The sequence below is a fragment of the Armigeres subalbatus genome, chromosome 2 (genome assembly GCF_024139115.2).
Source record: "Armigeres subalbatus isolate Guangzhou_Male chromosome 2, GZ_Asu_2, whole genome shotgun sequence".
In the NCBI taxonomy this organism is placed as follows: domain Eukaryota; kingdom Metazoa; phylum Arthropoda; class Insecta; order Diptera; family Culicidae; genus Armigeres; species Armigeres subalbatus.
This window is the reverse complement of record NC_085140.1, coordinates 74,331,792-74,359,583: the sequence shown is the minus strand read 5'-3', so window position 1 is coordinate 74,359,583 and position 27,792 is coordinate 74,331,792. Positions and strand designations below refer to the sequence as shown.

Sequence of the window (27,792 nt, the reverse complement as noted above, 5' to 3'; positions counted from 1 at the left end):
CATAAAAAGGCAAAACAAATCCTCTAGCATAGGACGCAATGATTTTCTTCTAAGTTATATGCGCGAGACGAAGATGAACATTGACCATGTTGCATTTGAGAAACCGATTAATTCCTTTGAAATCTGAATTCCAAAATAAACTTGTCTTAACATCGTGGTTTTTAATCGCAGAGCCACGATATGGAAGTAAATAGATTGTATCGTTCAAATGTTTAGTACCTAGTGTTATCTCTCTAGGAACATATAGTGTTTGGAAGTCGATACTAGAAAATGCAAACACCTTCAAAGCAGCTTAGTGTAAGCGCAGCTTCAAGCTGAAATTTAATTTCGATTAATTTCATTGACCAACTTATGCCACAATTTACCTTACATTTAGTTTGCTTCTTGCACCTTGGATTGATTCCCTAGTACCTTTATTCTCAACGGACCTCATTTGGTTCACTGGGACAACAAGACTATTATTCTACGATCAAACGGTTTTTTTGACAATTTTCTACTTACAGCAGAAGCTATTGTTAGTGATGAGCTAGAGCTAGAACTTAGCTAGAGCCGGCTGGGTTATGTTCATATACAGCTCACCGAAACCTGGTGACTTTTCCAAACCACAATCCGTTTTCCAGCGGTCGTCCAGACGCGCTTCGTGATTTTTCAAACCACAATCCGTTTTCCAGCGGTCGTCCCTACGCGCTTTGTGATTTTCCAAACTACAATTCGTTTTCCAGCAGTCGTTCCGACGCGCTTTGTGATTTTCCAAACCACAATCCGTTTCCAGCGGTCTTCCAGACGCGCTTTGTTATTTTCCGAACCACAATCCGTTTTCCAGCGTTCTTCCAGACGTGCTTTGTGATTTTTCAAACCACAATCCGTTTTCCAACGATCTTCCAGCCGCGCTTTGTGATTTACCAAACCACAATCCGTTTTCCAGCGGTCGTCCCGACGCGCTTTGTGATTTTCCAAACTACAATTCGTTTTCCAGCGGTTGTTCCGACGCGCTTTATGATTTACCAAACAACAATCCGTTCTCCAGCGGTCGCCCAGACGCGCTTTGTGATTTTCCAAACCACAATCCGTTTCCAGCGGTCTTCCAGACGCGCTTTGTTATTTTCCAAACCACAATCCGTTTCCAGTGGTCTTCCAGATGCGCTTTGTGATTTACCAAACCTCCATCCGTTTTCCAGCGGTCTTCCAGATGCGTTTTGTGATCTTCCAAACCACCTTGCCTTGTGATTTTTTTTAGACCGCTGCGCACCTCGCCTTCTTGTGCCCGTCGGATCGTTGTCGAGAACCATTTTCACCGGCTTATTGTCCGACATTCTGGCTACGTGCCCGGCCCACCGCAGTCGTCCGATTTCCGCGGTGTGAACGATGGATGGTTCTCCCAGCAGCTCTTGCAACTCGTGGTTCATTCGCCTCCTCCACGTACCGTCCGCCAACTGCACCCCACCATAGATGGTACGCAGCACTTTCCTTTCGAAAACTCTGAGTGCGCTTTGGTCCTCCACGAGCATCGTCCAGGTCTCGTGTCCGTAGAGGACTACCGGTCTGATGAGCGTTTTGTAGATGGTCAGTTTGGTACGGCGGCGAACTCTATTCGATCGAAGCGTCTTGCGGAGTCCAAAGTATGCACGATTTCCAGCCACTATACGCCTCCGAATTTCTCTGCTGGTATCATTTTCGGCAGTCACCAGTGAGCCCAAGTACACAAATTCTTCTACCACCTCGATTTCGTCACCACCGATGCCAACTCGCGGTGGGTGGCTCACATTGTCTTCTCTTGAACCTCTTCCTATCATGTACTTCGTCTTCGACGTGTTGATGACTAGTCCGATCCGCTTGGCTTCCCTCTTCAGTCTGATGTAGGCTTCCTCCATCTTCTCAAAGTTACGTGCCATAATATCTATGTCGTCGGCGAAGCCAAATAGCTGGACGGACTTATTGAAAATTGTGCCACTCGTGTTAATCCCTGCTCTTCGTATTACCCCTTCCAAAGCGATGTTGAATAGCAAACACGAAAGACCATCACCTTGCCGTAACCCTCTGCGGGTTTCGAAGGGACTCGAGAATGCCCCTGAAACTCGAACTACGCACATCACCCGATCCATCGTCGCTTTGCTCAACCGTGTCAGTTTATCCGGAAAACCGTGTTCGTGCATTAGCTGCCATAGCTGGTCCCGATCGATTGTATCATATGCGGCTTTGAAGTCGATGAATAGATGATGTGTGGGCACGTTGTATTCGCGGCACTTCTGCAGTACTTGGCGAATGGCGAACATCTGGTCCGTGGTGGAGCGTTCGCCCATAAAACCCGCCTGGTACTGCCCCACGAACTCCCTTGCAACTGGTGCTAGTCGACGGCATAAAATTTTGGAGAGTACCTTGTAGGCGGCGTTCAGCAATGTGATTGCGCGAAAGTTGCTACAATTCAGCATATCGCCCTTATTGTAGATGGGCACACGACACCTTCCATTCACTCCAGCGGCAAAACTTCCTCCTCCTCCCAAATCTTGGTAATGGCTCTAGCCAGTGCCTCACCACCGTGTTTAAATAGCTTTCCTGGTAGTTGGTCAACCCCAGGGGCTTTGTTGTTCTTCAGCCGGCCAATCTCCTTCTGGAATTCTTGGAGATACGGGGCCGGTAGAATTATGTCCTGCGCGTTCCCCAGGGTCCATCACCATACCGCCATCTTCGTCTGCCACATCGCCATTCAGGTGCTCTTCGTAGTGCTGCTGCCACCTTTGGATCACCTCACGCTCGTTCGTAAGAAGGTTCCCGTTTATGTCCTTGCACATATCAGGCTGTGGCACGTGGCCCTTACGTGAACGGTTCAACTTCTCATAGAACTTTCGTGTGTTATTAGTGCGGTACAGTTGTTCCGTCTCTTCACGGTCTCGATCTTCCTGCTGACACTTTTTCCTCCGGAAAATCGAGTTTTGTCTGTTCCGCGCCTGTTTATATCGTGCCTCGTTCGCCCTCGTGTGGTGTTGCAGCAATCTCGCGCATGCCGCATTCTTCTTTTCTACTAACTGCTCACATTCGCCGTCATACCAGTCGTTTCTCTGATCCGGGGGCACCGTGCCAAGTGCAACGGTTGCGGTGCTACCAATGGCGGATCGAATATCTCTCCAGCCATCTTCAATAGACGCTGCGCCTAGCTGCTCTTCCGTTGGGAGTGCCACTTCCAGCTGCTGCGCGTATTCTTGGGCTAGTCTACCGTCTTGTAGCCGCCCAATATTAAGCCGCGGCGTCCGTCTTCGACGCGTGTTGTACACCGTCGAGAGTTTTGAGCGCAGGCAAACTGCAACGAGGTAGTGGTCGGATTCAATATTCGCACTGCGGTAAGTGCGGACGTTCGTGATGTCGGAGAAGAATTTACCGTCGATTAGAACGTGGTCGATTTGGTTTTCCGTTTCTTGGTTAGGTGATCTCCATGTGGCCTTGTGGATATTTTTGCGGGGAAAGAAGGTGCTTCGGACTACCATTCCGCGGGAGGCTGCGAAGTTTATGCATCGTTGGCCGTTGTCATTCGATACGGTGTGCAGACTATCCGGTCCGATGACCGGTCTATACATTTCCTCCCTTCCTACCTGCTCGTTCATGTCACCGATGACGATTTTGACGTCCCGCAGTGGGCATCCATCGTATGTCTGCTCCAGCTGTGCGTAGAACGCTTCTTTCTCGTCGTCGGGTCTCCCTTCGTGTGGGCAGTGCACGTTGATGATGCTATAGTTGAAGAAACGGCCTTTAATCCTCAGCTTGCACATCCTTGCGTTGATTGGCTGCCACCCAATCACGCGTTGGCGCATCTTTCCAAGCACTATGAAGCCGGTTCCCAGCTCGTTGGTGGTGCCACAGCTTTGGTAGAAGGTAGCCGCCCGATGCCCGCTTTTCCACACTTTCTGTCCTGTCCAGCAAATCTCCTGCAGCGCCACGACGTCGAAGTTGCGGGGATGTAATTCATCGTAGATCATCCTGTCGCAACCTGCGAAACCTAGCGACTTGCAGTTCCATGTTCCAAGCTTCCAATCGTGATCCTTTATTCGTCGCCTAGGTCTTTGCCGATTATATCGAGTCGCATTATCTCTTATATTGTTCGTAATTATTGGTTTTCCAGGCGGCTTATTGGGCCTGCGCAAACCTCCTGTCTCGCCGGAGGGCCGTCGTGTCAGGGCTGTTTAGCGTCCCACCTAACACCAGGACTTGGGCTTGTGCGCTTTGAGCGGCACACGGTCGTTTTGGAGGAGCCTACTTGCGGATACATGCAGCTTTTTATAGAGGTTCAACTGGGCCCACTGTCAAACCCCACGACATCCCAGGCAGTCCACAACTCGAAGATGGCCTAGGGAGGGATCGTCAAGCCCTTGGACAAAGTCCCTGCTGCCCCCAATTGACCAATTGACACGCTGAGGTGTTAATGTATAATCACACGCTGAAAGTAACTTACTCAAACCCCACAGTTACTGCATAGGCCAACCTGAACTTCAGAACGTTTAGCGACTTCTAGAATGTCACTATGCGGCATACAGAATATTTTCGCATAATCTTCTGTTATCTTTGAATTCAACAGGGTGACCTGAGCTTGTTTCAAACACGGCATACGCTTCTATATGGTTGTAGATCTGATGAGATTGGTATAACATATCTTCACAGACATCTAAGGATTTGTTGGGAAAAGTTTTGACGGATGCTATGAACTTTTTATGACCAACACTGCAGAAAGTTTTGCGATTTCTGTAATATCACTTGAGGGCAAGCACCTAAGCTTGAAGCAGAATCACCTGAAACATGCATCACGCTTCTACGTGATTGTACATCTGACGACCTGAACTCAAGAACGTTCTGGATGACCTTTAATGCATTGGCGTCTAAGGGTCTGTTGAGAAGATTTCTGATTGAAGCGGAAGACATTTTGGAGGCCGTTGCTGCATAAGCCTTACGAGCTGAACTTCAGAATATTCCGCTAGTTCTAGAAAATCACTATGGAGCACGTTCTAGAATATCATTATGGGCATATGATATCTGTGAGCTGCGTAGGATGTACTGAGCTTATTTTGATGTGTGCATTACCTTTCTCTTCTGTGATAGAATTCAAGACCTGAACTCGAGAATGTTTTGGATGAATTACAATGTCCCAAATAGTATTCTAAACAAATAAATTACATCTCTACATTTGTTTGTACTCCCTTGTCTGGTACGATTTGGTATATTACGTAACAAGATTTAGAGGAATATGACCAGAGGAATGACTAATAATATATGAGGAATATATGTCTTTCAATGTTGGTAGCAACAGTAATAAGATAAATGGAAAACATTCAAACTCACTTCTATTTGATATATTTCATGTATCTGTTTCGTTTCGTGACGTTAGAGCTTGATGACACATATGATTACTGAAAGGATTTGGCAATAAAAGCAAAAATAACGAAGAAACACAGACATTTTTGAATCTTATGAACGCGGGAGGAGTCTAGCGGGCGGTCCCTAGATCAAAAGAAAGCCCTACTAATCCCCTTTGAGAAAAGCCTGAGGTTATGAAGAAAATCGGTCAGTGCATTAATGGGAACAAGGACTTTGAACGATGTGAGTGTTGTCCCGGTCTTTTAAGGGTTAAGCGAAGCAATCCTAGATCGATATCGGCTGGTTGTTCTCAACGCTATGTAGGTATATGAAGTGACGGTAAACGACAGAATATCGGGAGAAAGGGTGTGATAGGTAACGTCAACAGGGATATTGTTCATCACGTTTCGTTTTTTGTACGAACACTGCCCATGATCGCATATTTGTAACATTTGTATTTTGGTTGATTTTGTAAATCATTTGTCAATCATCCCTAAGCCTATTTTACTGTTGTGGGAAAGGTTAGGGGCCCTCCTTAGCCGTGCGGTAAGACGCGCGGCCACAAAGCAAGACCATGCTGAGGGTGGCTGGGTTCGATTCCCGGTGCCGGTCTAGGCTATTTTCGGATTGGAAATTGTCTCGACTTCCCTGGGCATAAAAGTATCATCGTGCTAGCCTCATGATATACGAATGCAAAAATGGTAACATGGCTTAGAACCTCGCAGTTAATAACTGTGGAAGTGCTTAATGAACACTAACCTGCGAGGCGGCTCTGTCCCAGTGTGGGGATGTAATGCCAATAAGAAGGGAAAGGTTAATGTTAACTTCTCGGGATTTTCCGGGATCCCGGGAAATAAAACAGTTATGCGAAAAATAGTAACGTGAAATAATAACTTATATATGATTAAAATATACTCTCGACCTCAGGGGATTGATACTTGCTATATTGTAAAATGATTAAAAAGTTGTTGAAAAGTCTGAGAAATTTCTCTGTTTAGTTCGAAAAGCGTGCTACATTTCCATAATGTTAGCATTTTTCCTTGATATGGAGGAGAAGACGGCTTTGACAGGATTTGTTCTGTTATTGCCGGAAGGTTTCTAACATCAACCATCCTGGTACTCGTCCGTATATTTTATTAATACAAACAATATTCTTGTCGAATTTGATTTAAAATACGAACCTTGAAACGAACACTTGAGCACATTTCGCTATTAAATTTGAGGTATTTAAACATATAAATGAAAATATATTCAAAAATGAAATGTTTTTTCAAAAGCGAAAAAATACTTTCAGACGAGCGTTTTATTGTCGTACCTTACATATCCTAACTATCAACATTGATACGAATCGGGGTTCGAGCCATAAATAAAGGTTTTTCACCTCTGACAATAAACCTACCAACGCCGTCTCTGTCCTTGCCTAAATATCTGCGATCTGGAGAAATTTGTCGCTCTGCACGAATTAATAACTTTGTTCTTGCTATTGAGAAATTTCATCAAACACTAGATTTTTATGTCGACCTCGTAACGCTTACCGGTGATTGGGCCTACTAAATAAATGAACGACCGATGGAAGCTTATGCTTTGCTTTGGCTCCCTTGAACACGTATTAGGGTTGGACCGTACAATACTGTAGCATCTACAGATTCAAACTATATTTTTATAATATGGGAAGTAATCTACTTTGAAAGCGAAATATACTACTGAATAGAAGTTTCATTATGAGAGCACAATAATTTCCCGGAAACTAAAGTGAGCATCCCGGGAATCGGGAATCCCGGGAAATCGTTTCCGGGAATGGAAGCCCTAGGTGCAGTAAATTGAGCTTTCTGAAAGATTCACAGTTTTTTTTTACAAAATGAACAAAAATGCAAGTGTTACAACAGAGAACACTGAAGGATCAATTTTTGTAATTAAGAACTATATTTTGGCAAAAAAAACTTAATGTCGTTATTTATGTTTTTTTTACAATGTTTGAAAACTCGATATGCATAGGCAGCATGTAAAAGACTCGATCATTTGATACCAATGTAAGATTTAGTGTTCTGCCTGTGTTATTAAATTCAAGTTAAGATTCTCTATGATTTTATGTAGAGAAATAAGTTTATTCCCTTTTTCTTTCTACCCTCTCAATAATTTTTCAACCCATGCACATCAGTTGTTGAAAGGTGCTACCATTTGGTTGGCTGCAACAAAATTTGCATTCATATTGCAGCTCGTATGTTTCACATCAATTCGCATCCACCCACAGTCCCTAACCCGTTTTACTTCGCACCGATATTCCCCCAGTTTGGCTGTTGATATTCATGTGGCATGATAGCTGCATTGATGCATTATATCTACCTCGTTCATCTACCCACCTCTCAATGCTCAAGCCAGAAGAAATCGACGCGTAGCGTAGGTCAAGCACACTCCGCACGCAAACAAATCATCTGTCATGATGGTGTCCAACGATGCGATGGATCGCGTATCGACTCTTAAGTGCCCTCACCCGTAAGCACCTACACGGAACCGCGAAACAACTCACCTTACGGTTCCTTTCACTCAAATTCGCCCTTGCGTGGAAGAAGTCAAAAATAAGTAAAACGCGAAAAAATCCGGTGAGTACTTTGCCTTTACTCCCGTGTTGAATTTTCACCCACTATGAAGTTTCACCAACTCAAATTTATGTTATTTTCACTCACTCGAGACTATGATGAAAACAACTCAAATTTGGCTTCTTCCACGGAGCAGCACACGTTGGGTCGATGCAGCTCTGTTTGTTTATAATATCATTCATGAGAGGGAGTGAGAAAACTACCTAATATTGAGTTAAAAATTTGAGCTTCGTACTCAAAGTTGAGTTCTTTAAACTTTTTTTTTAGGTTCTTTATTTTTTCTGTGTACGACGCACCATGCTGCTGCAATTGAAGCGATTCCTCAAGATCAAGTTCTTAAAATAATCCTTACGCGAGGCGAAGTTGAGCTCAAGTGCCTCCATCCACTAAGAGTCTGGACTGCAGCAGACATAAAGTTCGGATTACACTTTGGCAGAATCATGTGATAACGTGCCAATGATGAATGGTTTGTTTTCAGCTTCATTTTTCTTTCCTGTAGTGGCTAGTCGTGGCTGCTATGCTGACTAGCTACCGGTTGCACTAACAATAAATCATACACGCTTTATTTGGGGTTTCTCGTGCGCTGCAACCATAAACATGAACAAGCAAATGTATCCAGCTGAGATATTGCACTGCGGGAATCGCGTCGTGTAAAACCGGCTTGCTGCAGCGGTCATATTATAAAATACTGTACTTTAATTAAGTCATCTCAAACCTAATGATGATGCCAGCAGAAACGTGATCATATGGAACGCGTGTGCACTCCCCCAATGGGCCCAAAATTAGAATTGAACGGCCAACGAAGCACGAATAAAGTGTTACTCGAATGCAAAACACATCGCCGGTATTTTAATTTGGCACATGTGTTCGCACATTTCTGGACGACGAGACAGCTGGACATGTGTAATTGCAAATGTGGGTTAGTTAGCAAGGCGGCCAATCGCCAGCGCAGCAGCGACACACGTCGATGCGGAAATGGTTCATCAGTGATTTACAGCACACCTGATTCCCATCGTCGTCAACACTTCCAACTTTCTTGAGATTTTCAGTCGATAATTAACTGAGCCGCACATTTGACTACCAACCAAAGTCCAGAATGTTTTTAAATTGATATTTATCGACTTATTACCATGAACATTTTTTTCCAAATGTAAGAACTAGGGTCAATACAATATCGTTGCATTTAGTGTCGACAATTCTAACTAGTTACGTAGCTTTGATACTTTTGTCTCGAGTCGATTTGAAAATTGCAACAAGATGAATCGTGCATCTTCACTAAGAGAAATATACGTATTGGATGTATGTGTCATAGTCATAATTTTTGACTATAATATCAAACAACTTGTAACTAAGACATCTTTATGCTTCGATACACCATTTTTGTGTCCAGTTCTCCAGCGAACCTTGCGAGCAAAGGCGTAAGATTACCAATCCAAAGAGGACGAATTCAATTTTCGGTCTCGGTTTAAGATGTTTTCGAGTGGAAAACTTTCTCGGCTCCCTTAGCGTAGCGGATACATTGTACTTATTGAAAAAGGGTAAAAATGCTTTCAATTAAAAATGTTCTATGCAAATGCAAAAACAACATTTAAATTTGAAAAGCTAGTTGTTCCAGTTGGAATGTAAATCCACTGAAGAACAGCACACTATTTCCGTCTTTGCTTTGAAACTTGACAGCCGACCGTTATCATATTAAATACCAATCAAGCTTAACATTGTTGCTCGGGGGAATAACTCGTCGTTATGAGGTTGTAGCATTTTTCTCGCACAATCTTCGATTTGTTTCGAATGTCATTGGCGACCAATAATATCATTAAGTCTCTACACAGAATTTTAGCTCATCCAAATATAAAGACAACGCTCACCATTTCATTACATCACGATGGCATTACATGTTCGATATTCACATTTAGATATGGACCAGTTAGGATGCTGATCTCTTATTGGCATCGTTCCGTTAATACATATTGCAGCCATATAAATGACGCCCGCATTAAAAGACAGTATTATAATTTATTGTTTGTCACGCGGTTGAATACGACGCGACGGTGTTATTGGAATGCAGTGATTAACTTTTTAGAAATCGTTGCCAATTTATTTTCTATAAAATTTCACACAGACATAATAAGAGGGCAACAGGGAATCACTACCCCCAAAGGTTTGAGAAATTCACATCCATCATATGTACATTCTCCAGAACTAATTCATTGTAATCAATGAGATCTTCATCCAGCGATCATCCAGATATCTACAAGTTAATGCTTTTAAGCAAAAAAAGCACTTATTTTTTACGCTTTACTGTAAGTATCTTCCCGAGAAAAATCTAAAGAATTTCCCATATAAATGCTGAAGAATTTTTCGTGGAAATTTGGAAGAATTTGCTGAAAAAATTAGGGAAAACATCCCGTAAAAATAGGAAGATTTCCCATGTAATTTTTTTTCCCGTGGAAAATCAGAAAAACCGTTTAAATTTGGAAGAAATTTGTTTTTTAACCTTCCTACAGTGTTCGGATTAATATGACCCTTGGCGGGCTCGGTAGTCATATGGCTACTGCTTCTGCCTCATACGCAGGAGGTCGTGGGTTCAATCCCAGGTCCGTTCCATTCTCCTACTTTGTATCTTTCTCTTCATTTCTCATGTTCTAGCAATCGCTAGAACTGGAAATGGACTTCCATACCGTTTCCATTACTATTCCTATACCTTCAACTTGAGTATTCTAACAGTAATCTGCTAGAATTGGAAATGAACTATAGAGCTCGTTTCCTACATCCAATTAGAAATTCCATCAGTTACCTTCTCCTATCTATCACATTGGCAGCTCGTTAACCAAGACGGACCTCTGCCTCTCCAACCTAACCCAGAAATTCCAACAAATTCCGCATGAACTCGTGGCAAGTGCAGAGGTATATTCGGCTTGCAGTGGGCGAGTGATTGCATCATCATTTCCTCCCCTTCCCTACATTGACTTGCATTCTGACGTGGCAGGCGCCAGTATGACCTAACAAATGAGATCACCAGTATTTGTACATTGAAGATGTGTGCTAGTCCCAAGCAAACATCTGTTGGTTCCCTGTGCAAGAACAGCTGATCTGGTCATAATGGAGTAGCAACTACGAGCAGTCAATCAAGCTCAAGCTCAAGCTCAAGCTCTACAGTGTTCGGATTAATATGACCCAAATCGCACTTTCAAATTGACTTCTTAACTTTTTTCTATTTCGTGGAAAACTGTGTTCCTGAACGTTTACCAACTTTGTACGACGTTTTTGAAAGACTAAAAAAAACTCACATTTTGACTTAGCAATATCTCATGCATTTCTCAGCCGAATTCACACGTTCATATAATTAAAATAATCGTTTGCTCATATTTTTTTTTTCGAAATTGACCTCAGATTGTTGATCGGCCACAGCTACATCCTAATCCTCGGAGGAAGGATCGTCAGTTGGTAACTTTTATATAGACGAGAATTGCACGCGATTATCGCCCATGCACGTTTTGATTGCTGTTTTCTTAAAAATGAACAGATGACGAATAAAGAATGCAGACAATATTAATACAGATGTTCTAGGTTCTTCAAACCATTCTAGATTTCAGAGCCTTGGTCTACCACGTCAATTACGCTTGGTGCAAAACCAATCGCAACCCACGGTGTCCATACAGACTCCTCCTTTGAGATCGTGCGTATGATTTACGTTTTAGATATGTCCAAGCCGGATAATCTAAGTTCTCCAAATCACTCAAAAATTCAGAACAACTGATCTACCAAGTCAACCCGTTACAAAATAAATAGCAACCCATGGTGTCCATATAGACCGATTAAGTTATGTCCAAATTCAATGTTCTAAGTTCTATAAATTATTTTGGAGTTAAAACCAATAGATCTTTCAAGTAAACTGGGCTCGATTTAAAACCAGTAGCAACCCATGATGTCCTCATAGACCCATAGAGAGGCCATGCGCATAATTAACATTTTAGATACATCTAAATCGGATATTCTAAATTTTTCAAATCAGTTTGGTGCTCAGACTTGGGTTCAGTACAAAAACAAAAACAACCCATGGTGTTCATATAGGCCAGTAGCCATGCGATTTACGATTTAAATATGTGCAAAAACGATGATCTTAGTTCACGAAATCATGCCGGTGTTCAGACCAATTTGTTTAGCAGGTCAAATACGCTCGGCACAAAATCGATAGCGACTCTTTCTTATCAATCAGGCTCCTGGACATTATGGGTATAGTTTATGAATTAGAAATGACCGAATACGGCGTTCTAAGTTCTCCAAGTCTTTGCAGTTAAGACCAATTAGTCTACCATGCCAATAACGCTAGGTACAAAACCGATAGCAAGCTATTATGTCCATTTAGGTTCCTGAAGACCATGTATATGATCAAGAATTTAGATATGTTATCGATAATCTGAGAGCTCAAAACATCATATTCGGATGAACATATGTAGATATGGCCTCTAAGGGCACGTATGAAAACTAATTGCTGCTATTTGCTTTGCATTAAGCCCAGTTGACTTAGTAGATGAATTGTTCTGAACTCCAGGATGATTTGGAGAGCTTAGAACATTAAATTTGGACATGTCTAAATCATTAATAACGCACATGCCCTCTAAAGGCCCGTATGGACACTATTGGTAGCTATTGACTTTGAATTAAGCTCAGTTTACATGGAAGATCAGTTTGTCTGAGCTAAAGAGTGATTGGGAGAGCTTGGCACATCCGGTTTGAACATATCTAGATCGTAAATCATGGACATGAACTCTAAGGACCTATATGAGTTGCTATTGGCTTTGCATTGAGCTTAGTTGATATGGTAGATCTATTGGTCTGAACTCCACAATGATGTAAAGAACTTAAAACAACCGGTAGGGTAGTATCTAAATCGTAAATCATGCGCATTGCAAGGTTTTCTGGGGGCCCGGGGCCATGCCTCCACCAAACACCCTCCCCCTAAAATCCGGCCTTGCCTGCCATTAGAAATGGGAAGGGATGATCCTGGATAATTCAGAGACGCCTCTTCTTCCTCCTCCAGTGACTTCCGAAAATGCACACCACCAATGGAATGGCGATAATATGACCAATGGAGCTTGGTGTGACCAAATAACCAATACCCGAAGTACTGCTTGGGCATAAGATATAACGGATGAGTAGGGCACCTCAGGAAACCCAAAGAGAGAAGACAAGCAAGCGAGTGTTGGCAGTTTGGCACGCCCTTCTCCAGATGGTATGGTAATTTGATGGACATGAACTACTTTCTGTTCTTGTGGCTCCGTCTGCAGCTCGGGGACGTCGATGTCAACCACATCTTGACAGTAGACGATACATTTGACCGTGTTGTTATGTATGGACTGTCCGACGAGTTGGACGGCAGTCCCATCATTCTGACTGCCCATTCATATTGCTCGAAGCTTTCTTTTCTTTTCTTTTTTTCGATGCCCTCGGTAGCTCCAACGATTGCAATAAGGTACCCCAGTAGGACTCGATTTGGGCCAGAAATGCAGTGGTCGTTGGTATAAGTGATGACATGAAAGAAAGCGAAATTCGATTTTTATATATTTCTATTAGGGTGGTCTAACCGGTAGTACCGAGACCGGTAATACCGGTACTATGAGCCAATTTTGAGTACCGAAATACCGGTATTTCCGGTATTACAATTTTTTTCTGTCAGCGAATAGTTTTTACATATATCAGCTAAAGACTCACCGTGCAACATACACTTACAACAATGCGCATGAATGAACTTTTGCACAAGTGAGCATCATTAACGACGATCGCGCTACAGCAATAATTGATCATCATCTCATTAATCATACGTGTTGCTTCATTTTCTTAGCCATTATTTTTAAAATTGTCAACGACTTCAATGAACATTGATTTGTATTGGAGCAGTTATCAGAACAAGCCACAGAAATTGCCACCAACTTATTCGATCATCTCAAAGAACGAATCCAAGGGAGACAATCAGAATTTGTTAAGAAAATTATTTTGAGCTTTTTAATGGTATGTCTTCACTTGTCATAAGACGAGTTTGTACAATCCCATTGAATTCCACCACTTAATTGTATCTTGACAGATACGTATTTCGACCTCAACAGTAAGGCCGTCTTCAGTGTCTCGTACTTGACTCGACTTGTAAGTCGATTCGGCACGATCGATTCTTTTCATGCTACGAGCCTTCTAAATTATTTTAAAAGTTGCGAGGCGAACCGGCCCAGGGCCGAAAACCTCATTAATAAAGAAAATAATAATTATTATAATAATATTTTAAAAGTTGGAACACAACTCATTAACCTTTTCCGTCAAAATGTTTTATTCCCTCAATTAAACTTTATTTTTTTCAAGGTCAACTGTTTCGGAGAACCCATATTTTCTTCACTATTGTTTAAATTTAAAACAAATAATCGTTGTTTTCTTAAGTTTGGCCTAATATTCGCCCGATTTTGAACCAACAACAGGCCGATTTACACATGCAGCAACTTTTCAGTTTTTGCTTTTAAAATAATTAAAGGCCACACAAAATTTGTTTTTTTTTTTTTTGAGAAAGTTGACCATAAATAATTGGAAGAAATTATTGAGGCAACGAACCGAAATAAAATGATTGACGGGAAAGGTCAATGAGTATTTTGAATCGCATCCAATAAAAATTCCAGATGGATCAATTTGAAAATAAGCATTGTGTATAAACTCCAATGAGGATTCTGGATAGAATCCAATGCAGAGAAAATCCACTAAGGATTCCAAAGGGAGTCAGAAGGAAACCCATTAAAGATTCTGGAAGGAATCTATTGAGGATTCCGAAGCGAACCCTCTGAGGATTCTGAAGCGAATCTACCCAAGAATCCACTGAGGATTCCAAAGAAAATTCAACGAGGATTCCGGAGGGAGTGCAAAGCGGATTCCAAAGAAAATTCAACAAGGATTCAGAAAGGATTCTTTTCAAAATCCTCAGTAGATTCCCTTCGGAATCCTCAGTGGATTCCCTTCGTGATCCTAAGAGGACGCCTTCGGAATCCTTAATGGATTCCTCCCAGAATCCTTAAGGGGCTCTCCATATTATCACTTGGATAGTTTTTGGTCAGTTTTAGATATCCTTCTCCACCAGCGTGGACAATTGCCCTCCCCCTAAACTATCCACTTGGTATATGGACAGCCCTTAACGGGTTTCCTTCTGATTCCCTTTGTAAAGTGGATTTCCTTCGTAATCCGCAGTGCATGGTTTCCTAAAATGTGGGTCGCGACTAGACCTGTGCGCAGCCGCGCCACGCCGCCGTCGCCGGTGGTTTTACTCGCGCCGCCGCCGCCGATGATTTTGGGTCGGCGCGCCGCCGATCATAATTTTGCCACGCCGGTGACTAATCGCAATAAAAAAAATCAATTAACTTAAGTCGAGTCAAGCCAAGCACGAGACACTGAAAACGGCCTAATAATTGAGGTCGAACTACGTATCTGTGAAGAAATACAGCTTGGTAGTTTTAATTGGAATAGTACTGAACTAGTCTTATGGAAGTTCATAAATGTTGTTAAGGGGCCGTACACATATTACGTAAGCACTTATGGGGGGAGAGGGGGTCCGTCATTATCTTACGCACCATATAAATAAAAAATCATTTGTATGAAAAAAATCTTACATGGGGGGAGGGGGAATCAAAAAACTCAGAAAAAATGCTTACGTAATATGTGTACGACCCCTAAGGTGGATCTCGTCAAAACTCAATTTCGAATCTACCTCAAACGATGGTGTCTCTAAGTCGGTGTAGTGACATATATTGTCTTGGTTAATTAATGGGTTGGTTGATTAGTTTGAGAGTTTGAATGAGGCTTTATCTAGTATAATAATACATAAATTGTTAAACTGATCTTTGGCCTCATTTAGTCGGGCACCTAAACTTGTAGGTGACTCGCAAAATGGGTTTCTTGTGGGGCCTTGATACATGCCCATTCTTAAAGGAAGAAATTTCAAGTCAAGTTGCACATTATTTATTTTGACAATATTTATTTTTTTATTTATTTAACTCAACTTATTTAATCAGTTTTCTTTGTTTAAGATTTGTGCTATTAGGACAGTTGGCTTATAAGGCGAACTGATTTAGCAAAATAATTAAATCCCAACTGGGAATGCTTTACCGATTTTTTCGTTCCGATTCCCGAGTAAGTAATTTATATTTTGAAATCAATTTCTGAATATAACTGACAAAACCACTTGCTGAGCATCAGCAAAGCAAATATTGCTGAGCAAATATTACGAGCATCAGTTAAAACGCTTCTTATTTTCTTATTCACAGCTATTGTAGCTCAGAACTGGGGTGTTGTCGCCTCGCTGCATAGTATTTAGTCAAATTATTTAGTTAAAACGTCAGGTATTTTCAAACATTACGAAAATTTAATTTAATTTTATTGTCTTGAAATTATTTAATACTGTATAGCAAAAGTCTTATTGTGAAATTCCTGGAACTTCTGAGAATATTCGAAGAATTATCGTTCAAACATTCATTTATGAATTTCTTCGAAAAATACTCCAGAAATTAGTTTGGAAATAAATAAAGAAAGAAGATTAGAAGATTATTTTAGGAATTCTTCCTAAAATTTGTTTGGGTATTCCTTCGGAGATTTCTTACAAAATTTCTCCGAAAATTCCTTAAGAATTTTCATTACGGATTTCTTCAGAAAATCCTTTTACGAATTTCTTTCGAAAATTGCTTGCGGAATGCTTTCTGATTTTGTTCTACGAATTCCTACAATCTCCTTCGGAGACTCCTTGAGGAAATCCTTTGGATGTTTCTTTAGCAATTCCTGTGAAAATTCCATTCGTTCTTTTGAGAATTGCTTCAGAATTTGTTGAGAATTTCTTCGAAAATTTTTCCTTTTGAAATTGTTTCCGCATTTATTTCATGAATCGCTGGAAAAAGTTGTTCTAGATATCCATAAGGAATTTCTTCAGAACTTCTTCCAGCAATTCCTTTAAAACATTCTTCGGGAGTTCTTCCGGAACTTCCTGTAGGAATTCGAAAATGCCTTCATCTTTCCTAAAGTCTTTGTTTGTTTGTTGTTTATTCTTGGATTTTTTTTTTCGAATATTCAATAAGTAACTACATCGCAAACAACTTCATTTTCAATAAATTTCAAAGGATCTCCTGGAAGATCTGCCTAAAAAAAATCTGGAGAAATATCCGAAGGAAATCTCGGAGGTTTTACGAATTATCTTTTAAAGAAGTCCCTGGAGGAATATCCGAATGAATTCTGGGCGGTATTTTATTATTATTTTAAATATAAAATTCTGGAGGAGTTCCCAAATAAACTTTTGGAGGCGTTTTTAAAAAAAAATTGTGTTGGGTTTAGTGCAGGAATTTCCAAATAACTCCGGAGACGAGCCAGCCTCGGGCTGAAAGTCTCCTTAATAAAGACACAAAAAAAATCCAAATAAACATTTGAAGAGATTCCCGAATGAGAACCTGAATGGATTTTCAAAAATAATTCCTAAAGGAACTTCTAAAACATTTTTTGAAGGTAAAATACTTTCCTGAAGAATTCCTAAAGGAATTTCCAGGGGAATCGATAAAGGTATATTTGAAGGATTTTATGATGGAATTTCCGAAGGAATTCTCAAAGGAAATTACGAAGAAAATCCTAATAGAATTTCAGAAAAAATGCTTACTGGTTTTCTGATGTAATTTCTAGGTTTCTTCAAGAATTTCTTTGGAATTTTTCCCAGTAATTTATTTGCAATTCCTCCAGAGATTCCTTTGAAGATTCGTGCAGGAATTCCTTAGGAAATTGCCTCACAAAGTTCATCGGAAATTCTTTCGAATATTCCTTAAAATTTACCCCAGGGCCCAGGGCCGAAAAAAAAAGATAATAATAATAATCCTTTGAAAATTTCTTAGGAAATTGCTTCAGGAATTGTTTCATAAAATGCCTTAGGAATTTTTTCGTAATTCCCTTAGAAATTCTTTCGGATATACCTTCCGAAAATGTTTCGCTAATTCCTTTCGAAATATCGACAGAAAATATTTTATAATTCCTCTAAAAATTCCTTCAGAAATTCATTTACAGATTCCTTCGAAATCATTGAAAGTTTGCTTAGGAATTCCTTCGGATTTTTTTTAGAAAAAAAAAACGTTGGAAATTTTATAGAAATTCCTCCAGGGGTTCCTTAGCAATTTAAGTTCCTTGGGATTTTTTACGGGTAATCCTTTGAAAATTCTATGGTGACTTTAGAAAGAAGTTCTTGGACATTTCCCTCAATAATTCCGTCACAACATTCTTCATCTCTTTTAATTTTTTTCGGGAATCTTTCCAGAAATTAATTCAAAGAAATTTCTTCGGAAATTGCTATTTGGAACCATTCGGAAATTCTTCTAGGAATTCCCTAGAATTTTTTTTCGAAATTTACTAAAAAGATTCTTTCTGATTTTTCTGCGGGAATTCCTTCCTTGTAAACTATTTTTGAAGTCGGTGCTACCGGGCAAAATTATAAAATACCTATTCATATAATAATCAAGGCCTGCGTGCCCAAACCTTTGTTCCTTATGAGGAATAAACGAGTATACATCAAGCAAGGTTTTGTATTTCCTTGGTGTGATTTGTGGGAAGTGAGTCGTGGGATCAATAGTGAAGATGGCCAAGTTCGGAAGAAGAATTTTACACTAAGTTCTTTTGAAAATCCCTTTAAAAGAAGATTTTTTTTAGCAATTTCTTCGGAAATCGTTTTAGGAATTCTTTCGGAAACTATTTCATTCCTTAATAAATTTCCGAATGAAATCGTGAAAGAATATTCTATGGTTTTACCTGTGGTTTTTCTAAAGAAATTTCCCAACGAGAACCTTAATGGTTTTTGAAGAAATACCTATATGAGCTTCCGCAGAATTTCTTATAGGGTTTTGCAAAGGAATTTCTAATGAAACTTAGAAAAAAAAATCGTAGTTTCCTCCGAATCCCTTCAAGAACTCTACCAAGAACTTTTTTGGCATATTTTACCAACTTTTGAAGAAAATATTCAATTTGGTTGGTCATCACGCCCCAGTCTTACTCAGCCAGAGCTCATTTTAGTTATGTTGATCATCTATGGGGGTGGTGAGAAAACTGTCCATTGTGGTTGTCATTAGTGGACTCCATCGTGAATGCTCTTCCAGGATCCAAGGGTCACAGCAGGTGAACGAAGTAGCACTGCAAATTCTCTAAATATACTAGACATGCAACCACTCAAACATTACCCAATTGTATATGTAACTCAAAGAATAGTAGTTAGAATTTTTCTCAAATTTAGATGTATTGAGAAGTAAATAGACTGGAGTTTATCAAAATACTGAATTGGGAAAAGTTTTGGAAAAAATATTAACAAATTAGTCTTATGCCACCGAAGTTTAGTTCTTAATACTGCTCAAGGGTTACGAAAAGTTGTAAAATTGTTAAATTTTGATTCATCAAAATCAGAGAATAATAAAATAGTTTTAATTAAAATAACTTTTTGAGATCAGGTACTTATTAGTGTCGCTGGTAATTTACTATGGAATGTGCTGTTTGATGATCGACAAACATAGAATATTACAATTTTAATCCACTGAAGTCGATTTTTATACGGGCGATGTGAATAAAAACACACGTGAATTCAAAAATCCGCATTAAAATTGATTTTTTGACATTGATTTTTTCATCCACGCCGGTTCACGCCGCCGCCGCCGCCGCCGATAAAAGCCAACGGCGCACCGCCATGACGCCGCCGCCGCCGGGGCAAAAGTGACCACTACGCCGCCGCCGCCGATTATATGACCGGCGCACAGGTCTAGTCGCGACCCCCAGGTCGCGGGCTGATCATAGAAAAGTCGCGAAAGATAAGCCTTGCTTCATACTTTATGTTCTCTCGGATCAAATTTTGAATTAGAATGTGGACCGAATGAATGAGTTTCTCTTCGGATCCTTGAAGGCGGAGAATCAGTAATTATCCGTGTTTATCCCTCGGGTCCACTAATTTTGGTATTTGGTCAGTACTGCAGTTTCTCATTTTCAACGAAAGATGTCACGTAATGTTTACATATCTGCCCCTTTCAATATCTATAGAAACGCGAAAGATGAATGGCATGCTACAAAAATTTCAAAAAATATTTGTTCCGTGACAGGGCATGAAAGTGTGCAATATCTGCTTTATTTTTGTGTTTATTAACACTTTCAACTCGATGAATCAAAGAAATATGATTAATTTATCGACTAGTCAATATTCTTTGCATATATCTATTAAAATAATTTAGAAATTTTAATTTTAAAATGAAGCACAACATCCTTTCATGCGAAATTGATCAAAGAACGCACGAGTCTTTCATTTGGTCGCCTGAGACAAAAAAAAGGCGCTTTGCTCTCCGTCTTATGACGATCACGGCCATTTACATTACTGATCTTGGTAGACCTCTTCCTCTTTCCATAATAGCGAAACTAGTAAATAAAGAAAACTTTTTCCTTCTTAAGCAACACAATGCGGGCAGATTTAGTTGCAGCAACTCACCTAATTTGGTTGCATATGAGTTAGGAAAACTGATATACAACATGTGTGCTACTCGGGTTGGGTCCCTGATGAGATCGTCGAGAGGTTTGACGTACTCGACGCTCACTCTACATACGACAATGGGACGGGATCGATTTTAGGAAGAGGGTTAAGGGAATTATATTCCAGTAAAATTTTATAAAAGGGGAAAGAGGAGAGGAAGGTTAAAAATGTTCCTACCAAATATTGGTGAGGGTAAAAATGCCCCAACAAATATTCGCTCTACATTGGCTAAAGGATCCAGGAATGAAATCTTCCGCGGCTGATTATAAAACCTTCCTACAGAAGTGCAGAGAAACGAATGTTCGATTATTTGCTTCTGTGAAGATTCTGTATTCCTCCTTGATTTTTTATTGGTTTTAAAAGGAACAATAAAGAGAAAAAATCAAGAGAATCCTTCTCAAATTAATTTAGTGCTATTAGTTACTAATCGCAGGTCTATCATTGCATGACGTTAAATCCGTCAGAGTACTAGCATTTCACACTCAACAACGGATTATTACTTCACATAAGCGACGAACAAAAAGGTTTATCGCGACGAATAACAAACTTGAAATGGTTCAGTGAAAGCGAAAAGTATAAAGAAATGTAATAAGGCCGTTACAAATATTTATTTAACATTTTGTCCTACTGGTCTCCGAAGGGTCAAGGGGGGGGGATAATAAAAAATAAACATTAAAATAAAAAAAAATAAAAAAAACTCCTCGGATTTGTTAAAGAATGTTTTGAAAATCCTCAAAATTATTTGAATTTTATTTTGTTGCCCCCTCAAAATATTACTTTTTGGCAAAAAAATCCGAGGGGGGGAGGGACAAAATAGATTTTAAATATTTGTATCGGCCCAATAATGCATGATATAAAATTATAAACAAAAATTTCAAAGAAGTTCGGCTCCGTTATGTCTATTGGCACGTGAGTTGGTATAGCAAGTTCAAACTATAACTTAAAATGTGTGGAGGCGTATTTCTTTCAGAGCTGTTCCCAAAATTATTTGATTATACATATTAAGAAACATTATTCTAAATATTCCAGGTATCGCCCTATGCACTAAGGCTTCGCGTCAACTTGTCTTTTTACAGCTGATATTGAGCATAAATTATACACAACTTCACTTGAATGCAAGCAACATTTCTCTAAGAATCCTTTATGAATAGAGTTCAAGTCAAGGTTCAAGCTCAAAATCTGATGATTTCATCATATTCTTTCACTTAAACGTTACGTTGAGTTTTGTTGTTAACTCGTAGTTAGGTAGACAGCTGTTACAGTAGACGTTTTGATTAAATGCCGAAGCGCAATAGCTTAATGGCCAAATAGTCTTTCTACCTATCATTAATTTTCTTCCTTTTGTTCCAAACTCAAATCACATTTCACGATCATTATAATTTTTAATAGCGATTATTACCAATTAAAAACGCGCCGAAGATGACGACACGTCAACCAGTTCAATCTTGTTTAGGATCATGACGACGCGTATGGCCATTTGTACAACATAATTACCATTTCAAATCTCACAGCTGGTGATCGACGTTCTTTCCATCTTGTTGTCATCCACTTTGATCCCACGAATATAAATAACTGTCGCGCTCGAGTTTCAATTCTAAACACTTTCACTGCCCGGCCATGAGCGGCGTATATGGATCCAAAGAGAACGGCACAATTGAAGTCCAAATTCCGGCCGAAGAATACTACGAAATGCACCGGGATACCACTGAGTCACGCCAAATTGGACCACTAATGGAAGGAAAAGGACGATCACGATCGCGGCGACGACTACGATTAAACGACTTTGATCGAATCGATCCACGGCGTGTCGCGACACTGAATTATACTCCCCAAAACATTCTCCGAAACTCTCGGTGACATTCACTCTGCCGGCGTTGACGCGGCTCCGTAGTGTCATGTGTGTGTGCCGCGGACCTCGCGCGCTCGAGAGCAAATTTCGCGAAAAATCAAACGCTCATTAAACGGGAATGATGCGAAGATTTTTTTGCCTTTCTCGTACAACAAAGTTGTACCGAAAGGCTGTAGGATTACTTCAAAAATGAAGTTTTGTTAGAAGGCCCGGAGACTTATTGTGTTTCCACACTTCACATTTTAGCATTACCCGATTTACTCGCAATAAGCTGCATTCGATGTCCCATTGTTTGCTATTCAAAATTGGTCCAATCGGACACTGAATTTCGGAATTATTGAAAAATCTTTGTTTTTTCCCAAGCGTCCCCCTTAAAAATGTTTAAATCGATAAAAAACCATTCCTGAACCAACCAGATTTTTTTTTCTGTTTTGTTTTTTTTTTCAAGGGAGAATGCTATGGAAAAAAATGTGATCTATTTCCCTAAAGTGTTTTTTTGATGTGATTTTTTCAATACATTTTATGATACACGAGAAAGGCATCATCGCCGCTAGGTGGATTTGTCTGATTTTTCTTTCGTTTTGGTGGAAAATAATGGTGACGAAAAATTTCGTCTCGACAGGGCGTTAAGCCGATTGAGGAAAGGAACTTTACGCTGTTGTCTGAGAATATATGCACATACAAACATGTCGATGGTTGTTAATAAAGAATATAAAAAAAATATATGTCGATGGTTAGGTGACTATATAAAATCGCAATTTTATGTATTATGCCATGAAAATTGATTTCAGGGGCAACTATAGCTCGTTAATCACCATTCAATCCACACTTGCCACCTCTATAGCGGTACAGATATGTTCCGATTTTGTCACGCTCCGATTTCGTCAACATAACTATTCCGTTTTTATCAACAAGAAAATTCGATCATTTTTTTAGAGATTTAGCTTTTAAAACAAAATAACTTAGGCTAGTTTTTGGCTAAATGTTGTACGGGAAGATCCAATATTTACGTAACGCTAAAATTGACTATTGTCAACCCCCCTCCCCCCTTTGTCACACTTTTTGTATGAAACATCTAAAAATATCGTATGGGTTGTTCCTGCATCCCCTCTCTTCCCTCTAAGCGTTACGTAATTTACGGATGCTCCATATTTACAATATTTCAAGCACTAGCGGTAATAAGACCGTAACTAAAAGGAAAAGATTCTCTTCACCAACTTCCCCTCATCCAAATAAAATTGACTAGATGCGGGTTTGTTCGCACTTTATCACTTCAAGGTGAAGGATTACATTGTTATCTGGCGTTCTGATATATCTGAAAAAGCGTTGTAATATTTTTTTTTCGGATATTCCAGGCCGTCCAAACAGTTCTCGAGTACATGTCCTCGAATGTATCAGGAAATATGTCTACAAACAAAATGTCCTAAGCTGAGATATATGTCCAAAAATATCTATGTGATCATAAGACATAAATTGATCGAGTTTGAATACATGTAAACTATGTCATGATCTTCAAAACGTCCTGGAGTTCAGAACTTGTGAAATACCCGATCAACCAAGCCCTGAACGACGTATTTGTGCATCGTTGAACGTCTTAGCAGGTCCATTGAGCCGATAGGATTTCACTCATTACTTTCACACGCAACTACAGGCCTTTTCGTTTCTCCAAAACGTCCTTGAGTTCAAAACAGTTCAGAACATGTGATCTACCCGATCAACCAAGTCCTGAACGATGTATCCGTGCATCGTTGAACATCCTAGCAGGTCTATTGAGCCGATTGGATTTCACTCATTATGTCTACAAGCTACTACAGGCCTTTTCGGTTCTCCGAAACGTCGTTAATTCTTTCACAAGCTACAATGGACCCTCCATGAGTTGATATTCTAAGACTCAATATCGAATCATTGAAACAAATGACGCCATACTAAAATATTTTCACGGTTACTCTGATAGTCCTTTTGAACAATTTCCCGAGAACTTCTGTTCAACATCTCGATTATTTATTTATTTATTCAGACTAAGGCTGAAGTGGCCTGTGCGGTATATAAGAGTCTTCTCCATTCGGCTCGGTCTATGGCTACACGTCGCCAACCACGCAGTCTACGGAGGGTCCGCAAGTCATCTTCCATCTGATCGATCCACCTTGCCCACTGCGCACCTCGCCTTCTTGTGCCCGTCAGATCGTTTTCGAGAACCATTTTCACCGGGTTACTGTCCGACATTCTGGCTACGTGCCCGGCCCACCGCAGTCGTCCGATCTTCGCGGTGTGAACGATGGATGGTTCTCCCACCAGCTGATGCAACTCGTGATTCATTCGCCTCCTCAACGTACCGTCCGTCATCTGCACTCCACCATAGATGGTACGCAGCACTTTCCTTTCGAAAACTCCAAGTGCGCGTTGGTCCTCCACGAGCATCGTCCAGGTCTCGTGTCCGTAGAGGACTACCAGTCTAATGAGCGTTTTGTAGATTGTCAGTTTGGTACGGCGGCGAACTCTATTCGATCGGAGCGTCTTGCGGAGTCCAAAGTATGTACGTAGTATTAATATTTCCGTATGTACGTTAGGGTGGCTCAAATTAGTATGGGAAAAACTTTTTACAATTTTTTTATGGGCCGCCCTCTTATTCGGTTCTATTTGATGCCTTGATGCTCTGGACAAAATTTCAGCCAAATCGTTCAACGTTTGGGCGGTGCTAAACTCGTTGGAAGTTTATATGCACAAATGTATGCAGAAACATCCAAAAACAGTTAATTGCAGTTGGACGGCACAACTTACGATGAAGAACTATGATAATCTTCCAGATCTTGAAGAATTTAATACAGAATGTTATGCAGGAAACTGCGAGAAGATTAGAGTTTGCCCGGCTAAGTTATTAGTATTTCTCTGAAGTGGGGTTCGAGCAAATTTCGTTTCTTTTACCTTTGAAAAGAAATAAATTCACCCCTACAACACTTCATTAAAATATTATTATTATATTCATTAAATATTTGCCTAATAAACTCTAATCTTCTCGCGGTTTTCAGCATAACATTCTGTATTTAATTCTACAAGAACTGAATGAGTATCATGGTTCTTGATCGTAAATTGTGCTGTCCTACTGCAAATCACTGTTTTTGGATGTTTCTGCATACATTTTTCCATATAAATTTCCAACGAGTTTAGCACCGCCCAAACGTTGATCGATTCGGCTGAAATTTTGTCCAGAGCATCAGAGGATCAAATAGAACCCAATAAGAAGGCGGCCCATCAAAAAATTTGAAAAAGTGTTTTTTGAGCCACCCTAATGTACGTAGTATTTAGTATTTTAGTTTTAGTATTTTTTTTATAAAGTATTTCCTGCCACTATGCGTCTCCGGATTTCTCTGCTGGTATCATTTTCGGCAGTCATCAGTGAGCCCAAGTACACAAATTCTTCTACCACCTCGATGTCGTCACCACCGATGCAAACTCGCGGTGGGTGGCTCACATTGTCTTCTCTTGCCTATCATGTACTTCGTCTTCGACGTGTTGATGACTAGTCCGATCCCTCTTCAGTCTGATGTAGGCTTCCTCCATCTTCTCAAAGTTACGTGCTATAATATCTATGTCGTCGGCAAAGCCAAATAGCTGGACGGACTTATTGAAAATTGTACCACTCGTGTTAATCCCTGCCCTTCGTATTACCCCTTCCAAAGCGATGTTGAACAGCAGACAGCAGACAAAGACCATTACCTTGTCGTAACCCTCTGCGGGTTTCGGACTCGAGAATGCCCCTGAAACTCGAACTACGCACATCACCCGATCCATCGTCGCTTTGATCAACCGTGTCAGTTTATCCGGAAATCCGTGTTCGTGCATTAGCTGCCATAGCTGGTCCCGATCGATTGTATCATATGCGGCTTTGAAGTCGATGAATAGATGATGTGTGGGCACGTTGTATTCGCGGCATTTCTGCAGTACTTGGCGAATGGCGAACACCTGATCCGTGGTGGAGCGTTCGCCCATAAAACCCGCCTGGTACTGCCCCACGAACTCCCTTGCAATTGGTGCTAGTCGACGGCATAAAATTTGGGAGAGTACCTTGTAGGCGGCGTTCAGCAATGTGATTGCGTGGTAGTTGCTACAATCCAGCTTATCGCCCTTTTTGTAGACACCTTCCATCCACTCCTGCGGCAAAACTTCCTCCTCCCAAATCTTGGTAATGACCCAGTGCAGCGCTCTAGCCAGTGCCTCACCACCGTGTTTAAATAGCTCTCCTGGTAGTTGGTCAACCCCAGGGGCTTTGTTGTTCTTCAGCCGGCCAATCTCCTCCTGGATTTCCTGGATATCCGGAGCCGGTAGAATTATGTCCTGCGCGCGTTCCCCCAGGTCCATCACCATACCGCCATCTTCGTCTGCCACATCGCCATTTAGGTGATAAAGTGCACCCATGCTGCCGCCACCTTTGGATTACCTCACGCTCGTTTGTAAGAAGGTTCCCGTTTATGTCCTTACACATATCAGGCTGTGACACGTGGCCCTTACGTGAATGGTTCAATTTCTCATAAAACTTTCGTGTGTTATTAGCGCGGTACAGTTGCTCCGTCTCTTCACGGTCTCGATCTTCCTGCTGACGCTTTTTCCTCCTGAAAATCGAGTTTTGCCTGTTTATATCGGAGGCTGCGAAGTTTATGCATCGTTGGCCGTTGTCATTCGATACGGTGTGCAGACTATCCGGTCCGGTGACCGGTCTATACATGTCCTCCCTTCCTACCTGTGCGTTCATGTCACCGATGACGATTTTGACGTCCCGCAGTGGGCATCCATCGTATGTCTGCTCCAGCTGTGCGTAGAACGCTTCTTTCTCGTCGTCGGATCCCCCTTCGTGTGGGCAGTGCACGTTGATGAAGCTATAGTTGAAGAAACGACCTTTAATCCTCAGCTTGCACATCCTTGCGTTGATTGGCTGCCACCCAATCACGCGTTGGCGCATCTTACCCAGCACTCTGAAGCCGGTTCCCAGCTCGTTGGTGGTGCCACAGCTTTGGAGAAGGTAGCCGCTCGATGCCCGCTTTTCCACACTTTCTGTCCTGTCCAGCAAATCTCCTGCAGCGCCACGACGTCGAAGTTGCGGAATTCATCGTAGATCATCCTGTCGCAAACCTAGCGACTTGCAGTTCCATGTTCCAAGCTTCCAATCGTGTTCCTTTATTAGTCGCCTAGGTCTTTGCCGATTATATCGAGCCACATTATCTCTTATATTGTTCGTAATTATTGGTTTCCCAGGCGGCTTATTGGGCCTGCGCAAACCTACTGTTTCGTCGGAGGGCCGTCGTGTCAGGGCTGTTTAGCGTCCCACCTAACACCAGGAGTTGGGCTTGTGCGCTTTGAGCGGCACACGGTCGCTTTGGTGGGCCCTACTTGCGGATACATGCAGCTTTTTATAGGAATTTAACAGGGCCCACTGTCAAACCCCAAACCAAAAACGTGTATTTTTGTTAGCC

The 27,792-nt window shown here is 41.0% G+C and overlaps 2 protein-coding genes across 3 annotated transcripts in view; one reads left to right on the top strand and one right to left on the bottom strand.

Moving 5' to 3' along the window:
* The window catches only part of LOC134209110 (G-protein coupled receptor 52), a 241,358-nt gene extending 219,162 nt beyond the window's left edge, over positions 1-22,196 (bottom strand). The window contains exon 1 of the mRNA XM_062685090.1: positions 21,973-22,196. The gene's annotated coding sequence lies outside the window, so the exon portion shown is untranslated. The remainder of the gene's footprint in view (positions 1-21,972) is intronic.
* LOC134209109 (uncharacterized) overlaps positions 1-27,792 on the top strand; it is a 74,492-nt gene that overhangs the window by 29,071 nt on the left and 17,629 nt on the right. The window lies entirely within an intron of this gene.